Below are 11383 nucleotides of genomic sequence, written 5' to 3' on the forward strand. Positions count from 1 at the left end.
CTTTTTGTTCAGTCTTTGCAGCCTTCTCTTTCTTCCCATGCCACCAGTTGTAGACTACCCAGATAGACCCTGGAAACGGAAAATAGATGTTGTGCTGCATAAATGGCAATTCTGGTTGCATTTCAATAAGGAGCAGGATGACTTAGTTAGTTCTTGTATATACTAGGTAGCCTAATTTGCACACTTAGTTCAGAATTTCTCTCGAGCATCAGTTTGGTTCAGTTACACTTCCGATATCTATAGTGTCCTCATAGTACTAAAATCTACATGACATTTCCAGCATGTGGCAAAATCATCCTCATCATTAATATTATTTACCAGGGCTTGGTTTGCATTTGTAACTTTGATGCAACTCATTATTAGCTGCCAAGTGCCATCTTTCCATGTCTTGATATTGAACTATTTGTTACCAGGATACTGTCCTCCTGCTTTATAGGAAGTCTGTTATCAGATATCAGATGGTGACTTCCCCATGTCTGGAGATCCAAACAATATTGTAAATGTTATAGAAAGAATCAAGACATGCCATTAAATTTTGTACTAGATAATTCTATGATCCCACATGGTCTGGAAAGAAACAATCCATTCATCCAGTTTTTTGGTTTTTCTTTTCATTTTTAAGGCAACCACAATCTGCCAAAATTCCTAGTGAGAAAATTATTTTTTAAAGGACTTTTTATTGCTTGCTGGTGAAAAATGTATCATATATATTCTGTACTATGAAAAAAAATCACAAATACACTTTCTTCTGTTCCATTTTCATCCCAAACATATAAAGAATAATCCACAGATTGTTCCTTACATTGCAGAGCTTCATGTCAAATGATATTTCTATGTATAACTAAAAAGACATGCTGACTGTTGTCAGTTTGAACTTATACAAAGTCTCTTTTTCTTTTTCTCAAAATTTTTGAGTTTTACTTTTCACATTTTACCAGCTTTTTATAAATCTCTGCAGTGAGTATCCAGAATGTGAAAGATAATTAAATTCTAAAGAAACTCAACTCTCTTCTTTTCAAGAAAACGCAAGTAATACTACTTTCCTTACCCCTTGGGAACTCTTTTCTGTATTTTAAGAGGGAGGCTAATGTCTGTAGCAGTCATTACTGAGGCTCTTTGCCCTGGCACAGTTAGGACTGCACTCCTGCTCCTAGCTCACTGGGGCCCTGTGACTGGTCCTGGTCAGTGAGCTGTGAGCAGAAGTGATGTGCATCCCCATGGGCCAGAGCATTTGTGTCCTGGTACAGAACTCTCCACAATGACTGCCAACATGTGAGATGTGGCTGCTTTACCCACCTGGCTCCCCAGGCAACTCCAAACAGGTACAGAACACAAACAAGAAGTAAACATTTATTCTTATAAATCACAAAGAATCTAGGGTTCTCTGTGGCTGCAGCAGAATCTAGACTATGCTGTTATAAGATCTTTCACTGTATCCCAGGTCTGTTCTGACCAATATGGTAACCATGAATCACAAGTGGCTAATTAAAATAAATAAAATCTAAAATTCAGTTCCTCAGTTGTACTAGCCACATTCCAAGTTTTCAGTAGTCATATGTGACTGACTTGTGGCTACCTTCTTGGACAGCACAGATTAGAACTTTCTGTACAGTTCCATTGGACAGCACTATTCTAGATAGACTGAGGAAAAGAAAAAACTCCAAATTTTACCTTAACTGTACATATCACTTTTCAAATTACTGTGAAGGGGAGTATGGTCTATAGCAGCCGTGGGCAAACTACGGCCCGCGGGCCGGATCCAGCCCGTTTGAAATGAATAAAACTAAAAAAAAAAAAAAGACCGTACCCTTTTATGTAATGATGTTTACTTTGAATTTATATTAGTTCACACAAACACTCCATCCAAGCTTTTGTTCCGGCCTCTGGTCCAGTTTAAGAACCCATTGTGGCCCTCGAGTCAAAAAGTTTGCCCACCCCTGGTCTATAGCATCATCAATTATATTGAATAATGTAAACTCAATACTTAGGTTATTGTTCTTCATTAATTATATTCATACTAGGGGCCCAGTGCATGAATTCGTGCACCTTGAAAGGAACTGTGGGCCTTGAGGCTACAGTGGACATAAGGGCGGGTCTCGGCCCATCCTCTGTGGCCCCACCTGGCCCCTCCCTCCTCGGCCCCTGGTCCTGTCTGCCGCAGCCCCACTCCCGCTGCAGCCCACTCCCATGCGCTGACAGCACCTGCCCCACTCGCACCCACTGATGGCGCTGAGCAATTGGGCCCAGCACCGGGCACCAGCAGCAGGTGTGAGTGGGGTTGTCGCTGGCAGCGGATGCAAAAGGCGGCTGCCCACCCAAATCGCCCCTCAGGAGCAGGGAGAGGTGGAGAAGCCCTCAGGGGCGATCAGGGCCGGCAGCCACCGCTTGCACCCACTGACGGCACCAAGTGATCAGGGACGGCGCGGGCAGTGGGTGCAAGCAGCAGCTCTGGTGCCGGCAGTGGGTGCAAGTGCTGGGTGGGACCGTAGTGCACAGGAGCAAAGAATTTTCAGTAACCACCAGAGGCTTGCCCCAGTGACAGCAACCAGTGCCCCACCTTGGTCAGGTGCCCCCGCTCACCTGCTCCACCATCCCGCCACGGTCCCTTGGTGGTCAGCACACATCATAGCGACCGGTTGTTCCACTGTTCAGTCTATTTGCATATTAGGGTTTTATATATATACATTTTTTCACTTTTTAAGAAAATTTTAAACTACCAGTTCTGTGCTTCTCACCACAAAATCTAAATAGGCCTGCAATCCATAAGCAGTTACCAGATAACCTGTGATATGAAACAACCACCTAGGCCAAAAATCTCCTGTGTGTTTGGAACTTGGAGCTACTTGAGATAGGGGAGCACCCAGTGGGGACAGATGAGATAGATGCAGAGAAGGAGAGAGACAGGGTCACTGGGACAGAATTTCCTTGACAGTGAACCAAAAGGAAGGGGAGGGGCCATCCTTGAAGCAACAATCATTTTAACTTCAGTGGCTTTGATCATAACTTCCTTCCCATTGGAATTGGAAATATCCAGGAGATCTATAGTGCTTGGAGACAACATTAAATTTCTAACTGCTGGTTGTTTGAAATTTTAGCCCATAGTCCTTGCCCATGTTCTAACTGCTCACACATCGCAGGGAGGGCTTCATGTCAGAGACTATAGCCCCAATAGTGACCGCACAGAAGTGTATAATAAATCCTCATATCATCTGTCTCTCTGGGACTAGATTTCTTCCAGTTGGATATAACTAAGAAAGAAGGAGGTTACAAATTAACCTGTCACTTTGGTCATTCACATTTATTAGCTGCTTCTGGGCAGACATATGTAGCCACCAATAGTCAAGACATCGGTTGAGCGATAGGGCTTTTCCACAGCCTTGCTCCAGATGCTATGTTACAGTGAAAAATAGCCTCAGGCCAAATTCATCAAACATTAGCAAGCAGTCATATAACCTATTTGGTAAGGTCCCTGAAGCCCCAGATCTCTCTCTCCAGAAAGCTCTTCACCTGTTCATTGAAGGCAAATGCTGCAAGATACTAGGGTAGGATCTAGCTAACCTGGTTAATCAGCCAAGGAGAATCAGTTCCAATTGTACCTCTTACTGGAACTGTGTAGCCTGTGCCTCAGTTTTCTCAGCATAAAATTAGAGTAACAAATAGTTCCCACCTGACAGGTTGTTATAAAAATTAAATGAGCTCGTGCATGCTACCTCATCCTTATGGAAAGCCCCTATTCATTCTGGTACCCAGAGATGCTAAGATAAGTCAAAGATCCTCTGATAATGCTCAAGGAACTGGTTATACTTCTGCAGAAATAAAACAGATATGTGAAAAAGATACTTTCATATAATGAATGATGGAAAGAATACTTTAAATTCCACCCCCCCCCCCAAATAAATGACTTTTGAAACAAAGTGCCCATGCAACTGCACAAAAAATAATTGCTATGAGTTTAGGAAAGGCTACAACTGCCCTCTTGTTCTAATGGGAATTTTTAACTCCCAGCTCTTAAGTACTCTTCATCAGACCCAAAGGAAATAGCTCATCTGACCTTATGAGTCTTATTTTCCAGTCAAGAGGAAATTTTTCAGGTAAGCTTGACTTTAAACTAATCGCACTTAGTCTTTACCCCCCAAAGTTCACTGGTTTTTAATTGATATTTACAAAAGCTAATTCACATTGGCTTCTTTCTGACTGCATATTAACCACAGATCAAAGAGAGCTCTGCTATACAGTCTCAGGAAAAGGCGGATAGATACCATTTTTTAAATCGTCTAGAAAGCTCAAAAATGGAGGGTCCTGTTTTCTAGAGAACCAGATCAAGAGTTTAGAGAATGGCAAGTTATCAGAGAGAGAGAAGGCCAAACATGAACTACTGAAGACAAGCAGTATCTCTGTTCCCTTTAGATCCTCCATTAAATGGAGAGTAAGGGAATAATATTTTTTAAAGCTATAAACCCTTCAAAGACAATATGAGAGGACATGAAAAATATCAGAAGCTTGGAAGATGGAAAGCAAATAGGTGAGTGGGTAACTGAGTTAAGAGCAGAGAAGCTGAAAGCTGACTTCCTACAAAGGAGGAAGCCAATAGGAAGGCAAGTCAGTTTTGCCCTAAAGAAGAGACTGGAGAAACCAGGTACCTCTCAAGGGAGCCTCAAAGGGAATGTAAGGTATCAATTCACTGATGCAAACCAAGATCTTTTTATTTTCTTTTTAAAATATATTTTTATTGATTTCAGAGAGGAAGGGAGAGGGGAAAAAGAGAGAAGCATTGATTGGCTGCCTCCTGTACACCCCCTACTGGGGGGTCAAGCCCACAACCCGGGCATGTGCCCTTGATTGGAATCGAACCCAGGACCCTTCAGTCCGCAGGCTGACGCTCTGTCCACTGAGCCAAACCAGCTAGGGCTCAAACCAAGATCTTTAAGGTCAAATCAGGTCAAACATCCAACTAGGAGCTCAAGGCAGAGGTAGGATAGGACAATTAGGAGTTAGGACAGATAAGGGTCCATAGTCCAGGAGGTCATCTGAACACATCAGTAATATCCACGGTCAAAGTGCAGAGAACTGCCTGATACCAGAAAAGCATTTGTTTGTTCGAGTTTTTAAAGACAGATAAGCTTCTTTAAAGTTCAATTGGTTATCCAAGGAGCCAAATTGTTCGACTTTTAATAATGCACCCTCTTTATGAATGTCTTGTATTCAATTAAAGCATAAGCTCAGTAAATCTCCATTTAAGTCAACTTGCCCCACTTAACCAGTTTTCATTTCCTCTGTAAAATAAATTAACTGATGCCCACACACTTCTGTTCCCATTAACTGAGTTGTGTATTTACCAAGCAAGTGTCAATTGGGTTTGTTCTTAAATTTATTTATGCTAGTTCTACTTGTAATTGTAATTATATAATTTAACTAAGTATTATATAAACCAACAAAAATGGGTGCCAAAAAGAAAAGACTAGTTGTTTCTATGGAAACAATTGAGACTAGTGGTCATACATGGCAGATTGGACACTTGCATTTATCTCCTGTCTCCCAAAACCTCACTAAAATGAAACTAAAGGAACAAAAGGCATAAACCCACAAGAGCACAGAATGAGAGAGCCAGACAAAAGTTGACAACAGAATAATTGGTAATTAATTTTGTTTAAATTTTTCCACTTTGCAAATGTCCACAGAGAAGAAAGCCTCAAAAAGCAGGCTGAGTCCTATCACAGAACTAGCCAAAAGTAGAGGAATTAGGCCAACCCCCCTCCACCTTCTCCTCTAGCCCACGTGGCCTCTGACAGTCCCTCTCCAGCCTGGCAGAAAAGGGGATCTCTTAAAATTACACCGGAGAGGCGGTGGACTGGTGGACAACAGGCACAACCGAGGGTGGGAGATGCGGGGGCTGGGGGAGCTACAGAAAGAGCCTTGAGACTCCAGTCCTCTCCCACTGCGTGGCTGCCAGAACTCTGACTGCCAGGCAGGACCGGCTACAGAACTTGCAGGGCCAGTGCAAAATGAAAATGTGGGGCTTCTTGTTTTATTTATTTTTATTTTATTTTATTTTTTAAATATGGAACACTTCACAACTTTGCGTGGCATCCTTGCACAGGGGCCATGCTGATCTTCTCTGTATCCTTCCAATTTTAGTATATGTGCTGCCAAAGCGAGCACGGAGCTTCTTGTTTTAAAAAGTATTAAAAATTTTAGGATAGCCCTGACCGGTTTGGCTCAGTGGATGGAGCGTCGGCCTGCGGACTGAAGGGTCCCGGGTTCGATTCCAGTCAAGGGCATGTACGTTGGTTGCGGGCACATCCCCAGTGGGGGGTGTGCAGGAGGCAGCTGGTCAATGTTTCTCTCTCATCGATGTTTCTAACTCTCTATCCCTCTCCCTTCCTCTCTGTAAAAAAATCAATAAAATATATTTTTTTAAAAATTTTAAGATAGTGACAGCAGAGCATTACAACAAATGTGAGTTCTAAGTGCGACTATACAAGTTATGCACCCGTGAAGCCACCCCTGTAGCTGCAGATTATTTCTGCATGTGCAGGAGATTGGAGAATTTTTTTTTCTGGGAAAATTAGACAGCCCAGAGAAATGACTCACATATGCAGGAATTTCTCAATAAAACAATCTGACTCTTATAAACTTGTCAATAAGGCTATTTTATGCATTTGGGCGCAATTTTGTGCACATAAAAGATTATTCAGAAACTACTCTGGTTTTTTAAAATTACTATTTTACCTGTTAATGTTGCAAATTTTAAAGCCTAGTTCTTAAACTTTTAAATTCAATTCCCGGATCTGATTTGGTAGATTTATAAATCTACCAAGATGTAATATTCATTTTTTTACTCTAAACATTTTTAAGTTGCCTTCATAAATGTAATAAACACATTTCATTTTCATTCCTTCAATTATAACAAAACTTTCCAAGAAAAGTGACTAGCAAATACCTTCTCAAGTAAAATAAGTCTCATAATGAAATGTATAAACATGATGGAACTTAACTTCTTTTTAATGGTCCAATACTGTTTATAAATTTAGTAAGAGTTAAACTTTGAATTCCAAGTCTAAATCAGTTACACAATATATACATTTTTATTTTTTCAAATTATAAGAGAAAGTTTGCTTGGAAAGTCACGGAAATAGAAAAGGGGAGCCTGTACTCAGGAAAGGAGTCACAGAGGCACTTAGGAAACTTGGAACTTAGGAAAGAGAGGCAGACAAGGGTGCCTGAGGGAAGGAGAGGAGAAAAGTACGAGCAAGAGAGAGAGAGAGAGAGAGAGGGAGAGAGAGAGAGAGAGAGAGAGAGAATGTGCCACAATTTGTACTTTAAATTGGAATTACAAATTAATCTGTTCTCTGGTATACCTAAATCTCTTAAACATTAGAAATATGGATAATATCAAATAGTTATAACCCACATAAATAAAAGCTCTTGTATGGCCAGTTTTGCTCAGTGTTTTGAGTGCCAGCCTGTGGCTGAAGGGTCATTGGTTCCATTCTGGTCAAGGGCATGTATCGGTTGCAAGTTCAATCCCGGCACCCCAGGGACAGGAGACAACCAATCGATGTGACTCTCTCACATTGATGTTTCTCTCTCTCTCTCTCCACCTCCCTCCAAAAAGCAATGGGAAATATCATTGAGTGAGAATTAACAAAAATAAGTAAGTAAGTAAGTAAGTAAATAAATAAATAAATAAATAAATAAGAAAAGCTCTTTATAGTCCTCAATACAATACTTTTTAAGAGTATGAGAACCACTATTCTAGGTAACCATTTAATCCTAAATATAACTGGACAGCGGACTTTAGTTTGAAAATCCCCGGAAGCATCCAAAATGTAACCCATATTACTATTGTCTCCTCTTTCTTTTCTTTGAGCTTCCAGAAATTCCATTCATACAAAAATATCAGAGAATTTACTGATTTTGTAAGGAAGGTAAATAAGGGAGTTTATATTGATCAGCATTTCACTTGAAAAATCCTCCCAGACCTGTCTCTTCTCCTAGGTCTCTTCTCTTTACTCCCCCTATGCTTTCTTTCTCTTTCTCTCACCCTCTTGCCTCCCCACTTTTTAGGGCTGTTTAAGTATATCCAAGATGGGGGGGGGGGTAGAATCACTGATAACTATTCCCACTAGAAGACAGAAAGGGATTCTATATTTGATAAAGTTAAAAAAAAATTTACTCACAAAACCACTCATAGGAGAAAAAGAAAAATACATATAGGCAAAAAGAAAATTAATAAAAAAGAAAAACCTGATGCTCTTACTCAACCAAAGATAAACACTAATAATATAAAACCCCTTCCAGATTTTCTTTTCACTGTAGTTAAACACACGCATACCTAACTATTATAAAATCAAGGTCTTACTACACACCATGAATAATCCACTCTTCTACTTAATATATTCTAAACAATTTCCATGTCTAATACATCTCTGGATAATTGTTTCCCCATTTTTTTATTTAAAATTTTTTCAAACTTAGGGCAAGTTTGATAGAACAGTTCAATAAAGACCCTTAAACCCTTCGTATAGAACTACTATTGGGAGATGATTCCCTCTGAACATCTTTCCACACAGTTCAGGTCTCTGATCGAAAGCATTTAAAACCAATTCAAGAATGTTTGTATAAGGAGTTGAAGGGGATCGGAATGTGCCACCCCAAAATATGCCACTTTGGCATAAGGACTATTTTAAGCTGAAGGCAACTGAGAAATAGCAGATGCAGAAAAAGCTCTCTCTCCTCCCCCTATTTGCCTAAAAGCAGGACATAAATTTCCCTTTTGGTTCCCCATCTCTCTCTCATACCAGGAAGAACAGAACAACTTGTAATCACCAGATATGATGCTAAACTTCCCAGCCCAGAGAGGCCACCCAGACATCACAAACTTTACTGAAAATAACCCTTATCTTCCATTAGTTTTCTCCATATATTTACCTTCCCACAATTTACTACCCGTAAAAACCTAAACCCCCTTTCCTTTGTCTTGTCATTTCCCGACAAATGTATTGCTCTTTGTTAAAATGATATACAAGCCTCTGGGTATAACCACCTCTTTGGAGCTTTCCCTTCATTTCTGTGACTCTCTTGTCCCCCCAGAATGCATATGAACTAAAACTTACTCTCCTATTAATCTCTGCTTTGTTATTTCAATTTGCACGGCTCCAGCTACCAAAGAAAATAGAGGAAAAGGTTTTTTCCTACCCTACAGAGCTATTCCAGTGTAGTAAAGCTTAGACATATTTCCCTCCTTGGAGATGTCCAAAATAATAAAGATCCCCCCACTTCCTTTCCTGGAGAGGGCTTGCTTACATCTATATATATAAAACCCTAAGCGACTGTTCGACCATTTGACCAATCACTATGACATGCACTGACCACCAGGGGGCAGACGCTCAATGCAGGAGCTGTCCCCTGGTGGTCAGTGCTCTCCCACAGTGGGAGCACTGCTCAGCTGACCAATGGGCGCCAGATACCGGGCTCACAGCTGGCAAGTGCCACTGTGGCGGTGCGAGCCTCTCCTGCCTCCACCGCAGTGCTACTGAGCAGCTGCAGCAGGCACAGCAGGGCGGGATGAGCAGAAGCAGTGCGGCACCCAGCCAGGGCTCGGGCTCCTACCCAGCTGCCTGCCACTTTGCGCACTACTACATCCCTAAAGGTGTCCCGGATTGCGAGAGGGCGCAGGCCAGGCTGAGGGACCCCACCGGTGCACAAATCCATGCACCGGGCCTCTAGTTGTAGAATAAAGGGAGGATAGACAATTACTAACAGTCATATATAAGATCAAAGTTTCCTAATTTCAGGGTTCCTCTGTTGTAATGTAACCCACCTGCTTTATTTCCTGTGTATGGGGCTTAGAAACCAACATAAGATGTTGCTCTAGTAGCTGCTTTTGCCATGACCCAGACTTACACACACACATACACACACACAAAATTCACGAGACAAAATTTTTTTTTAAAATATATTTTATTGATTTTTTACAGAGAGGAAGGGAGAGAGATAGTTAGAAACATCGATGAGAGAGAAACATTAATCAGCTGCCTCCTGCACATCTCCCACTGGGGATGTGCCCGCAACCCAGGTACATGCCCTTGACCAGAATCGAACCTGGGACCTTTCAGTCCGCAGGCCGACGCTCTATCCACTGAGCCAAACCAGTTTCGGCGACGAGACAAAATTTGCAAAGTGCACCCTGAAGGCTCTAGCAGTGCCCTGCTTCCCTTCCTGAGAAACTCCACACTCCACCCACCTCAATCAGCCCTGGCCTGAGCTCATCCATCTCCCACGATGTTCAAAAGAAGAGAACAGTTCCTGATTGAGAGGCTTGGGTGGAGAAGCCAGCTCCCCCATTACAGGGAGCTGGCACTTGGGTGGGATGGAGAGAACACCCCGAGGCTATTCTTCAGAAGGAAGGCTACAAGAATTGGCAGCTATGGTCTCCAGGGACAAAAATCTGGACCCTGCTGCCAAAAAAATGTGTGTTTGTGTGTGGGGAGGGGGGAGGATGGGGGAGGCTAACTTGTTACCTGCAAGTAAAGTAAAAATCTCAGACCTTTCATAGTTTCTAACTTAATCACGTCATTTTGCCACATTTGCTCTTTGTTCACAATTTCTCCCTTATTCTTGTGTTGTCTATTACACACACATACATTCTTGCTGAATCATTTGAAAGTTTATGCAAAATCATTTTTTCTGAATAGTATCCTATTTTAAGCCTTATCATAATTTAACCTGTCTGTACTACTACTCAACATTTAGATTGTTTCCAACAGTTTGATATTATAACAAACTGTGATGAGGTTTTATATTAAATACTAGGGGCCCGGTGCACAAAAATTTGTGCACTGGGGAGGGGGTTCCCTCAGCCCAGCTTGCCCCCTATTACATACTGGGAGTTCTAGGGGATGTCCTACTACCTGCTCCCTGCTCCCCTTGGGGAGTGGGCCTAAGCCACAGTCTGGCCTCCCTTTGTGGGAGTCAACCGGGCTGATCAGGGGAAGGCACCAGCCCCATCACTGCACTGTTGCAGCCACTGCCAGTCACCGCAGCCACCAAGGTGTTTTCATCAACACGGACTCCAGTCCCTTTACCATGAAAAAATGACAACTTTCTTTAGGCATTTTCAAGAAGTGTCTTTCATAGGATATGACATTTCTTTCTTTCTTTATCCTCACCTGGGGATATGTTTCCATTGATTTTTAGAGAATGTGGAAGAGAAAGGGAAAGACAGAAACATCAAAGTGAGAGGAACACTTTGACTGGTTGCCTCCTGCATGAGCCCTGACCTGGGCCGGAGCCAGGGAGGAACCTGCAACCTAGGTACATGCCCTTGGTCAGAATTGAACCCAGAATCTGCGTTGGGCAGGCCGAGGCATTATCCACTGAG

At 42.0% G+C, this 11383-nt stretch overlaps 1 non-coding gene across 1 annotated transcript; it reads right to left on the reverse strand.

Moving 5' to 3' along the window:
* Positions 1-6052: 6052 nt before the first annotated feature.
* Positions 6053-6159, reverse strand: LOC111826841. The gene has a single exon (XR_002830273.1). It is a non-coding gene; the product is annotated as a U6 spliceosomal RNA (small nuclear RNA).
* Positions 6160-11383: the final 5224 nt, after the last annotated feature.

The sequence above is a fragment of the Myotis lucifugus genome, unplaced genomic scaffold, assembly GCF_000147115.1.
Source record: "Myotis lucifugus unplaced genomic scaffold, Myoluc2.0 scaffold_105, whole genome shotgun sequence".
Classification (NCBI taxonomy): Eukaryota; Metazoa; Chordata; class Mammalia; order Chiroptera; family Vespertilionidae; genus Myotis; species Myotis lucifugus.